Here is a 16,883-nt window from a genome sequence, read left to right as displayed (position 1 = left end):
CAATTTGGTAATATCTTAAGTGTGAATTTGTGTGTGTGTGGGGGCGGGGGGGAAGGGAGGGTAAGGAAGGATTCACAGTGTTCAGAAGAGGACTGATGAGGCTCCCTCCACGAGCAGGCTAGTAGCGCAAAGCCTAATCAACACTTCTGTGAGGAAGTTAGCAGCCTTCCTTCTGACCTGACTGCTTCCGCTTCTGGTGGTGGCAACGCTGTCAAGCCTCATTACTGGAAAGTTCATCTTGTTAAATTTCCACTTAGAGCAGGGGATGTGTTAGAAGATAGCTCAGACTCTGTGGCCATTATGACATCAAACTCAGACAGTGACATTCCAAGTGGTAGTCAAGGAGTTTTGTTTCTAGCTTCATTGAAAAATGTGAACATTGGCTGGGCACGGTGGCTCACACCTGTAATCCCAGCACTTTGGGAGGCCGAGGTGGCTGGATCATTTGAGGTCAGGAGTTTGAGACGAGCCTGGCCAACATGGTAAAACCCTGTTTCCACTAAAAATAACAAAAACAATTTAGCTGGGCATGGTGGTACATGCCTGTATCCCAGCTACTTGGGAGGCTGAGGCAGGAGAATTGCTTGAACCTGGAAGGTGGAGGTTGAAGTGAGCTGAGATCGCACCACTGTACTCCAGCCTGGGCAGTGGAGTGAGACTTCTTCTCAAAAAAATAAAGAAAAAAAAAAAGAAATGTGAACATTAATAAGCGACTTAAGAAGTCACTGTATCTGCATACTACTGGATTAGATTTAACAGACGCAATCTTGGCTGAGTAATGAAAGGAGTTTGGCATGAGTTTCAGTGTCAAAGCAGAAGTAAAAGCAAAACCAGTGATGGGCATAGGCTTGAAATATAATATATTAATACACTCACCAGGTAGTGCTGCATTAATAAATAAACTCAGAAATCTTAAGGGGTGAAGGCAACAAAGGCTTATTTCTTGCTTGCATAAAGTCCTATATGGGTTAGGCGATTCTCTGGGCAGCACTCCCTCTGTCTTGTTATGCTGCCATCTCAACAGGTGGCCTCCAGGGTTGCCAAGGCAAAGGACTAGAGGTCACTTCCTTATGCTGTGGCCCAGGAGAAACTCATGACTTCTGCATACATTTCACCGGCTATGACTAGTCACATGGTCATACCTAACTGCAAGAGAGCTGGGGAGTGGAGACTTCCTGAGTGACAGGAGGAGAGAAGGGTATAGGTGAGCACTAGAAGCCTTTACCACACATAGGAAGCGAGTGTGTATGGTCAGCATGGAATTGGGAATGGCCAGAGTCTGATGTTATGAATATTCAGCATGGGATTAATTTATATTGAACCTAATAATATCTTAATACATTTTTAAAAATAAATCAGCCTCTTTGGATACCTTCCTTGGCCACTGGCCATGCCTTAGTAGGATTATCTACTATTAACATCCGGGTTCCTTATTCCAGTCTGGCCCATCTGCCTAACGTCCTGGCATCCTCCCTGCCTTGCAAGGGTCATCCCTCACTCTGTTTGTGAAACCCATAGCTGCATGGCACAGGTGGTAAGGGTATGGTGAGACCTTACCAGGGCATGCTTCTCAACACCAGGAAGTACTTTTCTGATGGTATTGTTCCAGACATGCTGACACAGGCCCTACATAAGCAGAGAGGGACCCCACCATCCTCTCTGGTGAACGTCTATTGCTTCTCTGTATAGTGTTGTTGGTTGAAAGAGTGGTTTTAGGAGATAGACTGTCTAGGTCCAAATCTCGCCTCTGTCATTAGCAAAGAATGAGACCCTGAGCAAGGGACTTAACTTCACTATGCCTCAGTTTCCTCATCTGTGGATATAATAATAACACCTTCCTGTTAGAGTTGTTGTGATGATTAAGTGAGTTAATATACGAAAAGTGCTTAGAATAGTGCCTGGTGAGTGGAAAGTGATTAAAAAAACATCAGCTATGATCACACTTCTTCAAGACTCAGTTCAAATGTAACTGAAACTTCCCTAAACTTGCTTCTTTTCTGGGTGCCTTCAGCACTCTGCAAATGTCTCTGTTATAACATTTATCATGGTATATAATAATTATTAATTTACCCATTCTTCTCTCTCGTTAGACTGTGATTACTCAAGGGCAATGTGCTGCTCACCATTTACTCTAGTCCTTGACAGAGTGTCTGACATAGAAAATACATTACCAAGTGTTTTCTGAATTGATGGGCAGAGCCAGGGTGGTAGAAATTGCTACAATTCACCAATATACAGTTCTTTTGTCCTTCCTGTGCACAAAGCAAAGCAAAGCTATGTTTCCCAGCTCCCTATGCATCTAGATGAACCACATAACTGAGTTCTGGAATGTGAGCAGAAATGATGTGTGCCACTTTTCAGGCTTGTCATAAACTCAATGCACAACCTTCCATGAGCTCCTTCTCTCCCTTTCATTCAATTGGCTGGATATGGTAGCATTTTAAGATAGAACGAGCCCAAATCTCTGAGTCACCACTTGGAAGAGAGGGACCTAGACTTCAAAATTGTGTCAAGCTTTTGAAATCTGAACCTGTTTGTTATAGCAGTGAGTGTATTTACCTGGCTAATAAAACAAGAATCTGGACACAACATTTTTTTCTGCAGGTTTCATGGCATGATATGGCTCAATCCACAGACAAAGGCTGCTGAGCCCAGAACAGCTTATTGGACCAGCCCCTATGAGAAGCAGAAATGCATAGAAGCAAACTGAACCCAAGGAAAGATTGGTGATACTTTGGGAGGGATGACAGAGGAAGGGGAAACACACTGTCCATCCCTGTCCCAGCAAGGAGCCAGCTCCCATTCAGCAGTCTCTGTGAACATCTAGGTAGCTTCCCCCTTCTTTCTGTCCAGTTGTGAGCAGCCACCAACTATGATGCCCCTCTTCCAGCAGGCTTTGCTTTCACATCACAAAGCATCATCCTGAGAAACAATTACAGTTCTTTTTAGAGTTCTGGTTCCTTCATAGGTACCTATTGTCCTAATAAATGGAATTCCTTGGAACACAAAAGCATTTATTTCCTCTTTTAGCTAATTTAATTTTTACAGCTCTGGTGAAAAAATATTTTATGTTTTTACTCAATGTGATTTTAAGATAGCTTATTCTTGGATTCAATTTTGTTTTCATTTTCTAGAAAATCAATTTAATTCACAGAAGGTTCATTCATTTAGTGGCTTTCCTTGCACGTGGTTAATGCTTAAGCATTTGATCAAGCATTCCTCTTAGCAATATCTTTACAAGTTTCAACCGGAGAAGGTGTTAGATGGGGGAAATCCTCTACATTTGGGCAAAGCCTCTTTCCTCTGGACTAATTGAAATGGAAAATCAGTCTGAATTGGTGAAATTGAATTGCAAACTATTTTTCAAGGAGATTCCTGTGTGATTTCAAGTTGCTCAAACTAAACTTAGAAAAGGGCACACTAACAAAGCTTTTTAAGTTATCTCCATCTAGCTTCCTAGTGAAGAGGCTACATTGTCTGGGTAAATACCTGGGGTTCGTCATCTCATGCCAAGAAAATTTAGGACACGGACCCATATGAGGAGTTTAGGAACGGAGATTTAATAGGCGAAAGAAAAGGAAAGGAAAACAGCTCGCTCTCTAGAGTGAGAGAGAGGAGACTTCTGAGAGGAAAAGGCCAGCTGGCGGCAGATGCGCCAGATTTTATAGTTCGGCTTGAGGAGGCGTCGTCTGATTTATGTGGGGCTCACACATTGGTTCAATCAGGTGTGACGTTTACAAAGCATGTGGGTAAGGCTGGTCACCCCACCCTAATCTTATTATGCAAATGAACATTCCCCTTGGCTGGCGGCTTCATTTTGTCTGCTCCTTAATGTACACGTGGCTGGCAAAGAAGGGAAGATGGAGCCGCCGTTTTCTAGCTGCCATGTCTAGTCCCAGGTAGTTCTTTCCTGCCGGCATTCACCGTGAAAGCTCCCAGCGTGCTTGTCTGTGTCTGCAGCTCAACTTCACAGGCTGCTCTTTGTTAGAAAATGATTTGGGGCAGCTTTTCATTAAAAGAAAAACCTTACCAAGGACTTCTGGACTATCTGCCTAAGTAATTTCTTCTTAACTCCTGTATCACTAGTAGTTAGAATCTATATCTGTACCTATATATATCTTACAAAATTCTCTTGGGTTCTTGAAAACTCTTTGCTCTCAAGTCCTTTAAACATTCCTCTTGTACTTTCATTTACTAAATTATGAAGAAAGACTTAGCAAAAGGAAGTCCCTGTCTGTATAATTGTAATTTGTGAATTATAGGCTTTTATATTTAAAGTCGGGTGACAATTCATGCTTGGAAAGAAATTTCTTGACTAATTGATCATGAGTTTTTTTTTTTTTTGAGACAGGGTCTCACTCTGCTGCCCAGGCTGGAGTGTAGCCGTGCGATCTCAGCTCACTGCAGCCTCTGCCTCCTGGGTTCAAGCAATTCTCCCACCTTAGCCTCCTGAGTAGCTGGGACTATAGGCGCACACCACCATGCCTGTCTAAGTTTTGTATTTTTTGGTAGAGACGGGGTTTTGCCATGTTGGCCAGGCTGGTATCAAACTCCTGACCTCAAGTGATCCTCCCACCTCAGCCTCCCAAAGTGCTGGGATTACAGGCGCGAGCCAGTGCGTCTGGCCTAGTCGATCATGTTTTTAGTGTTATAACTAAGGGATTTTTGGATTGAATGATAGGTGTTTTTGATTTGTTGGTGTGGCTTTGGAAAGGAAAACTGGCGCTTCTGAAGATATCAGTTCTTCCCTGGAAAGCGAAGTCAGAGATATCTATAAGCCAAGACTTGTGCTTTTCAGTGTCAGACATTGCTCCTTTATGTTTAGGGCACTGCTTGTGCTATAGCACAGAGGAGGCATATTCTGGAATGACATGTTTCTCTGAAGTGAACTTTAAAGTTCAATGAATAGATTTTACTTACACATAGGAAAGTATATGGTGGTCATGTAAAATGGAAATATGCCACTCTTGATGTTTTCTTCTTTGTGTTACAGATCTATGCCCTGATAGGTCTTCAGTTACTCATGGTGAAACATGTAAGCCTTGAAAAACTTTTTGGTGAGCTCGTAGGTTATCTATAAGATGGTTTATGGCCATCTGTCTTATAGGGTAACAACATAATTTATCCTCCAAGTTTGGACACTTATGAGAGTAAAAAGGGGAGTTATTAATCATTATGTCAAGGAAATAAGCAAAAATGGGACTTTTCTAAGCAACTTAGACATATGGTCATTCTACTTATGAGAAATATGTGTCTTTTATAGGTTAGATATTAGGTCCCATAAGAGCACGTGGCCAAGATGGCCAGCTCCACCAAAGATTCATACTTCCCCTTCCATAGTATGGAGTTGTGCTGGGAAGCAGTTTTCCCACCAGGGACAACATCTTCTAGTCCTTTTACATCTAAGTAGTACCATGAGACTGGATCATGCCAAAGAAATGTTTTGGAAGTGAGATGTTTCACTTTGGAACCAAGGAACTGAAAAAACAGGTATGCCTCCACCTTCCTCACCTTCCCCTCCACTCATCTCTATCTCCATCTGTAGGCTGAATGTAGACGTCTCCAGGACCCTAATTGGAGGGAAGACCTACAAGATAGAATGATTCCGGGTCCCAAATGACCATGTGAAAAGCTGCCCGCTGGTCAGAAACATCCATATTGCAGTCTTTAGGGCAGATAAAATTAAAATATATTAAGCCTCTTAGGCTGTCACGTTTGTTATAGCAGCTAGCATTACCATAGCTAATACTGAATATTTTAATTCAATACATCCAACCACTATTGAGAATCTACTATCTTTCCATTGGGAATACAAAGACATGTAAGATCTGGTCACTGTCCTCAAGAAGCTTAGAGTCTGGGGGAAGTACAGATGTATATATGTTATGGTAATTTAAAGTTCTGAATAAAAGGAGATGAATTTTGAATGCTGATTTGAGTTGTCTGCAGCATATTCAAATGGCACTATCTTCTATGTAGATAGAGGGAGCCTGAGCCAAGAAGAGAGGTCTGGTATCAAAGATTTGCTGAATTCACAATTGCAGAGGCTTATGTCAGTCCCTTAGAAAGAATTTGAGGACTCCTTGGAAAGTAAGAAAACTTCCCTCCACATTCCTAAGGATTTTTTATTTATTTTTATTTAAAAATGTTTTTTCTTACTTTATTGTTTTTTTAAACTTTTAAGTTTGGGGTACAGGTGCAGGTTCGTTACATAGGTAAACCTGTGTCATGGGGGTTTGTTGTGCAGATTATTTTATCACCCAGGTATTAAGCCTAGTACCCATTAGTTATTTCTCCTGATCCTCCTCCTCCTCCCACCCTCCACCCTCTGATAGGCCCCAGTGTGTGTTGTTTCCCTCTATGTGTACATGTGTTCTCATCATTTAGTTCCCACTTATAAGTGAAAACATGTGGTATTTGGTTTTCTGTTCCTGTGTTAGTTTGCTAAGGATGATCGCCTCCAGCTCCATCCATGTCCTGCAAAAAACATGATCTCATTCTTTTTAATGGCTGCCTAGTATTCTGTGGTGTGTGTTTACCACATTTTTAATGGCTGCCTAGTATTCTGTGGTGTGTGTTTACCACATTTTTAATGGCTGCCTAGTATTCTGTGGTGTGCGTTTACCACATTTTCTTTATCCAGTCTATCACTGATGGGCATTTAGCTTGATTCCATGTCTTTGCGATTGTGAATAGTGCTGCGATGAACATGTGGGCATGTGTCTTTATGGCAGAATGATTTATATTCCTTTGAGTATATACCCAGTAATGGGATTGCTGGGTTGAATGGCATTTCTGTCTTTAGGTCTTTGAGGAATTGCCATACTGTCTCCCAAATAGTTAAACTAATTTACACTCCTACTACAGAACATAAGCATTTCTTTTTCTCCACAACCACACCAATGTCTGTGTTTTTTAATTTTTTTTTTTAATAATAGCTATTCTGACTGGTGTTAGATGGGATCTCATTGCGGTTTTGATTTGCATTTCTCAAATGATAATTGCTGTTGAGCTTTTTTTCTTATGATCGTTGGCTGCATGTATGTCTTCTTTTGAAAAGTGTCTGTTCATGTCCTTTGTCCACTTTTTAAAGGGGTTGTTTGTTTTTTTCTTGTAAATTAGTTTAAGTTCCTTACAGATGCTGGATATTAGACCTTTGTCAGATGCATAGTTTGCAAAAATTTTCTCCCCTTCTGTAGGTTGTCTGTTTACTCTGTTGATAGTTTCTTTTGCTGTGCAGAAGCTCTTTAGTTTAATTAGATCCCATTGATCAATTTTTGCTTTTGTTGCAATTGCTTTTGTTGTCTTTGTCATGAAATCTTTGCCTGTGCCTGTGTCCTGAATGGTATTGCCTAGGTTGTCTTCCAGGGTTTTTATAGTTTTGGATTTTACATTTAAGTCTTTAACCCATCTTGTGTTAGTTTTTGTATATGGTGTAGGGAAGAGGTCCAATTTTAATCTTCTGCATATGGATAGCCAGGTAAGTATTCCAGCACCATCTATTGAATAGGGAATCCTTTCCCCATTGCTTGTTTTTGTCAGGTTGTCAAATATCAGATAGTTGTAGGTGGGCAGTCTTATTTCCAGGTTCTCTATTCTGTTCCATTTGTCTATATGTCTGTTCTTTTATCGGTACCATGTTGTTTTGGTTACTGGAGACCTGTTATAGTTTGAAATCATGTAGTGTGATGTCTGCAGCTTTGTTCTTTTTGCTTAGGATTGCCTTGGCTATTTAGGCTCCGTTTTGGTTCCATGTGAACTTTAAAAATAGTTTTATCTTGTTATGTGAAGAATGTCAATGGCAGTTTAATGGGAATAACATTGAATCTATAAATTGCTTTGGGCAGTATGGCCATTTTAACGATATTGATTCTTCCTGTCCATGAGCATGGAATGTTTTTCCATTTGTTTGTATGATAAAGATGCTTTTAGATGCAGCTGCACTGTACCCTATTAGGGCTCACTCCACCAGTGGGATTTGTGCTCTGAAGATCTCTTGGCCACTGACTTCATATTGAGAAAGAAAAGGAAGCTGGCACTTCCTTGTGTCTCTAGATCCTTTTTGCAGTTTACACATTACGTTCATGAACATTACTTAGTTTGAATCTCATATTCACCCTGTGGTATTGGCAGGGGAGTTCCCTTTCCCACTGAATGTCCCCAGGTCTTGGCCACCGTCAAGTAGGGGAAATATTTAATATGACCTAATGGCTCAATTCTGAAGGCACTCAGCCCATTCTTCACCTAACTGTGGGACCTCTTGAGCTCTCTTTGGGATTCCTCTATTGTTTCTGGGGTCCCCCAAGGATGCCTCACTTGGGCTCAGGAGCCAGGACTCACATTGTGCTGGCAAATAGTTTTCCACCTATATTCAGGCTGATGATGGGGCTGCTCCCAGTGAGATTAAAGGAACCTTCTACTCTTCTATTCCTTCTATCAGACCCATGTTCGCCAACTCCTACTTTTCTAGCAAAGGAACATCTATCGACACCCGCGAATAGATGTCTGGAGGCATGGGTGTCACCCCCACACTAGATGTGTCAAGCCTTAGTTTTGAAGGTACTAGTTTACCCTCGTATGTATACATAATACACACACACACACACACACACACACACACACACACACACACACATAAATGCACACAGTCTGAGACTCAGAGACATGAACTAACACATTCTAGGCCATCCCATTTTTTTTTCATAAACTGTATATAGAACCCAGGACTTCTTACTCCAAATCTAATGTCCTTCCCTTTGCCTATCCTGATTTAAAGAAAAAACGTTCTATAAAAAAGTTGCTCAGATATGCAGAATTATCTGCTAGAAGCTTGAACCAGTGCCACAGTGGAAACTCTGCTTTTTTCTTCATTCTGTAGAACTTAGGGAGACTGCTGTGCCCATCCCTGGGAACTCTCAGGATAGATGGGTGAATAATGGGGGCTTTGTCATAGGAGCACCCTGAAATCTTCCCCCAGTGTGAGTGGTGTCAATGTTTTCATTATTTTTGACTGTGGTTTGTAACTTGTCATAAGAATTAGTTCTGGCTTAATTGAGAGCCTCATGTTGGGGTGAGAGAAGGAAGTGTTGTGGCCTCTCAAAATGCCTTTTATAAGATCCTGACACTCTAGGGCTTGGCAGATACAGCTGGGAGCAGTAGCACGTGGGAAGGGATGATCCCCCAAGCGTTCGCAGTCCAGCACCCTCTTGGTTTCTGACTTGGAGATTGCTTAAAGGTCTCTTGGGGAGTAGAAACAGTCGTTTGTTCCCCCTTCTTTTCTTTACCTCTTAAAAAAATGTCTTTATTCTGGGATTGTACTGCTTGAAAGCAAGAAGGCCTCTGGGCAACATGTGATATGTTTCTTCCCCAATTCCCCTGGAAAAAGGTATTCAGTCCTCGGGTGAATTCCAAGCTCTGCTTTGGACCTTTCAGGTCTCTTTGATCAAATCATGCTAATCTTATGTCCATTCTTTCTTCTCTGTGTTAATCAGATGCACTAATTCATACTGAACTGTTAGTAGGTTAAAGTGTGATGCTATGTCAATACGCTAAAAATATCCTCACATTTTTCCAGGGACTTTTATTGTCTCAATGTAAAGCTTTCTCCAACCAAGCTATGGAATCCTCCCTTTCCTCTGATTCCCTGGGCAGATTCTCAAACTTTAGTGAGCAGCAGAGCTGCCTTGGCAGATTGCTAGGCCTGCCCCAGAGACACTAGCCCAAACACAGGTGAAGCCGTTGAAGCATGCCACGGTATCACATAAGAAGTAAGTAGTGAACTATGTAGATCTTTCTCAATACCCCTCCCACCATGCCTGGAAATCTCCCTGTTAATGCCTTCAAAAAATATGAACTTCATACTTGCTGTGTGGAAGGCTGTAGGCTTGGGGCCAGGAGCCAATCCTGTACTCTAGTGGAGGAATCAGGACACACATTTACAACACATTCTAATAATTACCAATAGGAGGCAGCTGAGAAGGGAAGTGCGAAGAAGAACCCTAGGGCGGTGTTACTCTAAGTGTGGTTCCTGCACTGACAGCAGCAGCATTACCTAGAAGCTAGTTAGAAATGCAAATTCTTAGGTCCCACCCCAGAGCCTTTTGCCTGTGGAAGTCAAGTTAACCTGTGAACACCCTCCATCCTTTGCTTGTACCTCAGGTTGCCCCTTTCTGTCTTGGGCACTGACAGGTCACAGCTTGCTGGTGATGACATAAAATGAATGACCTGTAATTCTGTCATCCAGAGATAACCGCTGTCACTATTTAGTGTATAGCTTTTCAGACTTATTTCCATGCAATGTAGATACACATAATGAAAAACAACATAGAAACAAAATTCTATTATATCACAATACTGCTTTTTGAATTTCTTTTTACCGCAATTAACACTACGGCGGACTATCTTTCCATGTAAGTAAAGTTATGTTTGCCACCTTAATTTTAATAACAGCATGGTATTTCCTTGTATGGACATATTATAAATCATTTAGCTATTCCCTATGGTACAAGTCTTTCCACATTTTTAGAATCTCTAAACAACTTTCAGAAGAATATCCATGCACAGACATCTTTGTGCATATTTGAAATAATTCCATTAAAATTAAGTAGGTTCTTTTCTGTAATGTGTACTTCAGATGTAATTTGCAGAACATTTGTGTCAGAGAGATTCATTTAAGAGATGAAGACTTCCCGTTTAATAAGTACTATTAATCATGATGCCAGTCTTCCATTTTATAATCAAAAGTACACGAAGATAGAACAAGTTGTGCTGAAGTATTTTTATTTTACATAATTAATGGACTTAAGGCCATTGGTAAAGGACCTTGTCAGTTATCATGGGACAAATACACTCCAGCAAATGTAAGCAGTGAGATAAGACTCTAATGTATGTTTTTCAGATTGCTGCTTGCTGAAATGCATCTTGAATTTTTGGAAACAAAAGTGAGTTTCTAAAATAAGTGGAAGATCTGCTTATACAACTCTGATTTTAAAATAAGTCTATACACAGTATCAGCATATTGATTAAGAAGTCTGCTGGTGGTGATATTAAAATGGTTGGCAGATTTTCAATTCAGATTGACACTATTCAAGGCAGAGGCATAGCTGATGTTTATTCAAGAATCCTAAGACATATCACAGATTCCGTGGAGAACATCTGATATCTATAGAGAGCTTGAAGTAAAGTCCTGGGAAAAATATGTTCCAGACGGTTACAGATGTTCTCATATCAAATCATATTTCTATGAAAAGTTATATAGCATGTTCAACTGATGGCACAGCCAATGTGAAGGAACAATTTAAGGTTTTCTTCCTGTTAAAAAATAATTGATTCTATCAACTTTATGGGTAGTGTTAGTCACATATTTTGAGTGTTGCAATGGTAGATTTAGAAGATGTCTGAACCTCCAGTTAATCCCACAAAAATTTGAGTCTGTGGTATCCACTTAGAACAATTTGCATGCTGCAAGCCATGTAGAAACTCCGTGAATCTTAACTGAATGTTTTACCAAATTAAGCACATTTTGTAAGTCCTCAGGTATCACATCACACCAGTGCATACATGATTGCTTCAGATGTTGGTTCTGAGGCATTAGACATGGTGGAAGGCTACAAAGAGGGCCCTGAAAAGGATTAAAAGGGCTTTGTCATTCCCTTGTGGGAACTAATGGAAACTCAGGAGAACATATTCCCACATTGGAGATTTTGGTGTAAACACCAGACCAATGATAAAGACATCCAAAGAATTATCACGGAGGCTCCTTTTTAGATTAACTTGTCTGCAGAAAAATTTGACCAGGAAATGCCACAGTTCAGAATATGGATACTGAAACCATCAAAATGAGATGAAGTCAAGAAGACAGAAAAGGTTTAAGTATTTTATGAGTAAGAGGGGCTCTTAAAGGCAGATGTGAACTATTGATAATACTCTAGAAGGTTCTTCACCTCAACTGTGTTTGTATGTGATTTAAGGATGAATTGAGAAAATAAGCTGCCATTCAATGATATTTTCAGGGTATTTACAGAATCTCAGTGTAGTTACCCACCTGCCTTATGTTTTGCTGAAGCAAACATCTTTTTAAGGAGTATTCCTAATCTGCTGAAATAATTTCTGCTGAGATCTAAAACATCCACTTTGCAAAGCAGAGCTCAATTTGACACTGAGAAATTTAAGGAATTATCCAAGTTTGCTGTGGCTTAGGCTATGATAAATCGATGTGTTTACCCTGTGACTGTGCTGGTGAATGTACAGTGATTTAAGGAGCCAGGAAAGGGAGACAAGTAGGTGGCCTTAGTGCTAAAATTAACCCTGGTGCTAGGGTGATCAACCGTCCAGGTTTGCATGGGATTGGGGGTGGAGGGTTTCCTAGGATGCACAACTTCCAGTGCTAGAAACAGGTCAGTGCAACAATAATTGCTCTGTGGGTCATCAAGACTGTGACTTTGCAGGAATGGACCCACCTCTCTGTTTCTTTTAATACCTGTTTCCCCTTCTAAAATGCCACTGAGACCCATTTAAACATAACTTCATCTGGATATCACCGTGGGAGGCAGGTACATGCATGTGTCTGCACACAAAAAACATACCCACCTCTCTCTCTCTGTCTTTGATTGTTTGCCTCAGGCTCCGCCTTCAACATCCATGTTAGGAATCACAGAAAAACAGAGAGACTCAAGAAAGATTCTTACAATAAGGGCTTGCTCTGTATAAGGCACTCCAATGGCTTCTGAGGGCAGATGGGATGATGTAATACGGAGATTAGGAGACTAAGCCTACCCTCAAGGAGTTTGTCATATATATATATATATATATATATATTTTTTTTTTTTTTTTTGAGACGGAGTCTCACTCTGTTGCCCAGGCTGGAGTGCAGTGGTGTGATCTCGGCTCACTGCAAGCTCCACCTCCCGGGTTCAAGCCATTCTCCTGCCTCAGCCTCCCGAGTAGCTGGGATTACAGATGACCACCACCACGCCCGGCTAATTTTTTTTTTTTTTGTATTTTTAGTAGAGGCGGGGTTTCACTGTGTTAGCCAGGATGGTAGCGATCTCCTGACCTCGTGATCCACCTGCTTGGCCTCCCAAAGTGCTGGGATTACAGGTGTGAGCCACCGCGCCAGGTCGAGTTTGTCTTATATTAAGAAAAATAAAACACACTGACAAACAGTTACATCAGCAGAAAGAATGTGATAAATGCCCTAAGAAAGATACCAACAAAGTGCTATAGGAGTTCATAGTCATTAGGGTTTTCATTTATTTAGTTCACAGGTGGGTGGTATTTGTATTGAGTCTTGAAGAGGGTGGCGATGGGCAAAGATTAGGGAAAGCAGGCTTCTGGGGCATGCAAATTGCTTAAGATTTGGGGGGGGGTCCCTGCTCTCAAATCACTTATGTTCTAAGTGGGAGATGGAACAGTGAACAGTAGAGCCATGGGAGTTCAGGGAAAGGAAAACATTGATCTGTGTCAGGTAGAGAGGAAAGATGTAGTGGTGGGTGGTGCTGTGAAAAAGGACTAGGTTTTTAGTGAACAGAGGCAAGCTGGGGGACACCCAGGTAGAGTCTTGGAATGTAAGCAGAAGACCAGAGGAAGGAGTAAGCACCGCCATATTTTCTGACACCAGGAGGTGCCTGGGGCATGGTACGTGTGTCTGGGAGTATGGGAAGAGTTGGGCTAAGAGGATGGCCCAGATGACTGAGCTCTAGAAGGCCACAGTGGTAGTATGGGAGCTTGGCTTTAAAGAAATGAAGCCAATAGGAAATTGTAAAGACTTCTTTGGGATGGTTGGGATGACTTGTTAAAAGTACTTGCTTAGAGATTCTTCTGTCAGTTGTGCACAAGATGGCTCAAAATGTGGGAGTGGGAGAACCTTCTTCAAAGGTTCTTTCAACAATCCCAGAATGAGTAAGTGAGCATGCACTGGGTGTGGGGTTCATCTGGATGGAGAGGCAGGAGGAAATGTGGTAGACATTTTGAAGGAGGATGTGACAAGTGGATTTATTGACAAATTGAGTCAAGGGGATGAAAGAAGAGTCAATTTACTTATCTTTAAAGTAAAGGTTTTTCAAGATGATCTGTAACATTCCTTTCTGTACTGGGAATTCATAACTTCCAGGTTTCTAGACTTAGGTACTGGAAAAATGCCAATACCTTACTTCCTACCTCTTTTCCATCACTTAAACCCTTTTATTCAGTACCAGATATTGTACGGAGTAAGGATGTAGACCTGTCTATGGAACGCTTTTCAGTTTAGGAGGAGCTATGGACATTTAAACAGATAACTGTAATTTGGTATGATGGGTACTATTGTGGAGTTATAGTCAAAGGACTAGGAGAAAACCAAGGAAGGAAGCACAACCAACTCTGCCTGGAAAAGTGGAGACAAGTTGACAAGGGTGATTAAGGGTTTGTTAGGCTATATATGGGGGTCGGGGGCAAAGAAAAAACATAATGGGAGAAGCATGAATGAGACTGATGTGCAGGACCCTACTGGTGACTTGTCTGGCTGGAACCTAGGGTGGATTGAAGTGAGAGAGGAAGGGAGAGGGAAATGGGAGATTTGTTAGCAGAGTTAGATTGTGGTCAAATGAAAGAGGACCTCATTCCATGAAAGGAATTTGGACCTCATCTTCTTGCTGATTATGAGTTAGTAGAGATCTTTAAGGACAGTAGTAAATGATCCAACTTGTGTCTTAGGAATTAACTCTGATGACCCTGAAGAGGGTGGACTACAATGGGAAGAGGTTGGAGACAAGGAGGCCAATAAGAGATTATTAGAATTCAGGCAAAAGACAATGCATAAATGGGTTACTTGGGAAGGTATTTGGGGAAAAGTTGAGTTCAATTTTGAAACTATGTTTTAAGAGGTGGCAGGGCATTCATTTATAGATTCATTTTTTCCCTTGCGCTCAAATCTTTATTAACTTTGCCAGGTACTGAGGGTAAGAAGATAAATAGATCACTACTGTGACCTCCTTCAGCTCATTTGCAGTGATTCTCACTTTTTTTTCTGTGCCAACACTCTTAAGATACTTGACACTCAATTTTGGGAGTAGGATGGCAGGGGATGAGAAGGGGATAGGAAAGGAGTAAGAATATGGAGGAGGGAGTATGTCCTTAATGGAGAAATAGCAGAATGTGGGGCAGCATGATGTGCAGATATCCCCCTTCCCCAGGCGGATGAAACACCTGCGCCTGTTTCATTTAGGAGACTTTCAGCTTTCAGTAATAGAGTACCCTACTCAAAATGGCTTAAACAATAATGGCACTTATTATGATATATAACAAGAAATTCATGGATGGCCATCTCAGTTGCTCAGTAATGTCACTGAGAAACCAGATTCCTTATGCCTTTCCAATCTGCCATCCTTAGCATGTTCCTCTTGGCCTATTTCCTCTCATGGTTATAAGATGGCTGCTGCAGTTCCAGGCATCACAGGCAGAGGTGACTATGATGTCTAGCAGAAGAAAGAGGCCTCTTTCTTCCTTGTGCATCTTTTTGTTTTCTTATGAGTAAAGAATCCTATCCCAGAATCCCCAGCAGACTTCTCATATCTCAGTAGCCAGAACTGGGTTGGAGGCCCACCCTTGAACCTATCACTGGCAAAAGAAAGGGGGAGGCAGGAAACACTGGAAACAAAATTATGGCTATTAGCAGAGAAGAAAGTGAAAATGGCTTTTGAGTAGGCAAACATTCCTTCTGCTGAAATTTGCTGGATGTGGGAAAGAATTTCTTTGCATTTGGAAATAGAGCATTTGTTACAGATAAGCAGTTTGGGATTAGAGAGATAGATTTGAAATATACTGGAAAAGAGACAGAGTGTTTTTGTTTGTTTTTTAATTTTTTTTAAAAAAACTAACCTGACATAAGTTTTGTGCTTCATATATCTTAATTCATGGAACCTCATCAGGACACTGACAGTCAGGCCATTTTCACTGAGGAAAATGAAGCTCAGAGAGGTTGAGGAACTGGGGATGGTCACACAGTTAGTAGATGGCAAGGCTGGCAATGGATATGCTCACTTTCATCTAATTATGGAGAATTTTGAACATACACAGAAGTAGACAGAATGGCATGATGAGTGTCCCATGTATCTGTACTTAGTTCCAATCAACAACAGCCCTTTGCTAATCTTCTAGTCACCTCCCTCCTCCTCTCTTCCCTCCGTTATTATTTTGGAGCAAATTCCCCACCATTGTATCATTTCATCACTAATTATTTCAGCATGAATCTCTACAAGATAAGGTCTTTTTTCTTTTAAAGATAATGACAACCATTATACCCAAAATATTTAACAACACTTTTTTTTAGGTAGTGTTTAATTTTCAAATTATCTCATAAATAGCATCATTTTTTTACAGTTTATTTGAATTAAGATCCAAATAAGGTCCACACATTGCTATTGATTAATAATGTTTTAATTCTCAATCTATAAATTCTTCCTCCATGTCTTCCTGTCTCTCTCTCTCCCTCTTTCTTTTTTATAATTAATCTTTGGAAGAAATCAAATTATTTGACTGGAGAGTTTCTTACAGTCTGGATTTTGCTGGTTGTATCCCCATGATGTAGTTTGACATATTCTTCTGTCCTCTATATTTCCTATAAATTGGAGTTGGAGTGACAGGTTTGGTCAGATTCAGGTTGAATTTTTTTGCAAGGATACTTCATAAGTGGTGCCATCTTCTTCCATTATGAGGTTCTCTTTCTCTTGGTGATGTAGCAGCCACTGATGCTCAATGCCTGGATCCCTTAATTTACTAGAGGCTACACAATGGCGATTTCATCATCAATAGTTTCTTCTTTATGGATTTGCCAGAAGAGCTGAGATTTAAAAGCCTGTCTGACTCAAGAAGGTGCCACTACTATTGGAGAGGAAGTGTCATGCCAG

General features: G+C 40.9%; 1 long non-coding RNA gene across 2 annotated transcripts in view; it reads left to right on the top strand.

The window, feature by feature from the left end:
- Positions 1-359: 359 nt before the first annotated feature.
- Positions 360-16,883, top strand: part of LOC109025686 (uncharacterized) — a 113,510-nt gene continuing 96,986 nt past the window's right edge. Inside the window, exons 1-3 of one of the 2 annotated variants that reach the window (XR_010129966.1) lie at positions 360-482; positions 4,994-5,035; positions 5,264-5,490. This is a non-coding gene — a long non-coding RNA (uncharacterized lncRNA). Of the gene's footprint in view, positions 483-3,820; positions 3,900-4,993; positions 5,036-5,263; positions 5,491-16,883 lie in introns of those variants that run through there. The other variant, XR_010129967.1, reaches the window with a different exon arrangement.

This window comes from Gorilla gorilla, chromosome 12 (genome assembly GCF_029281585.2).
Source record: "Gorilla gorilla gorilla isolate KB3781 chromosome 12, NHGRI_mGorGor1-v2.1_pri, whole genome shotgun sequence".
Taxonomy (NCBI): Eukaryota; Metazoa; Chordata; class Mammalia; order Primates; family Hominidae; genus Gorilla; species Gorilla gorilla.
Note: the sequence above shows the minus strand (reverse complement) of the source record. Positions and strands in the feature narration are given on the sequence as shown.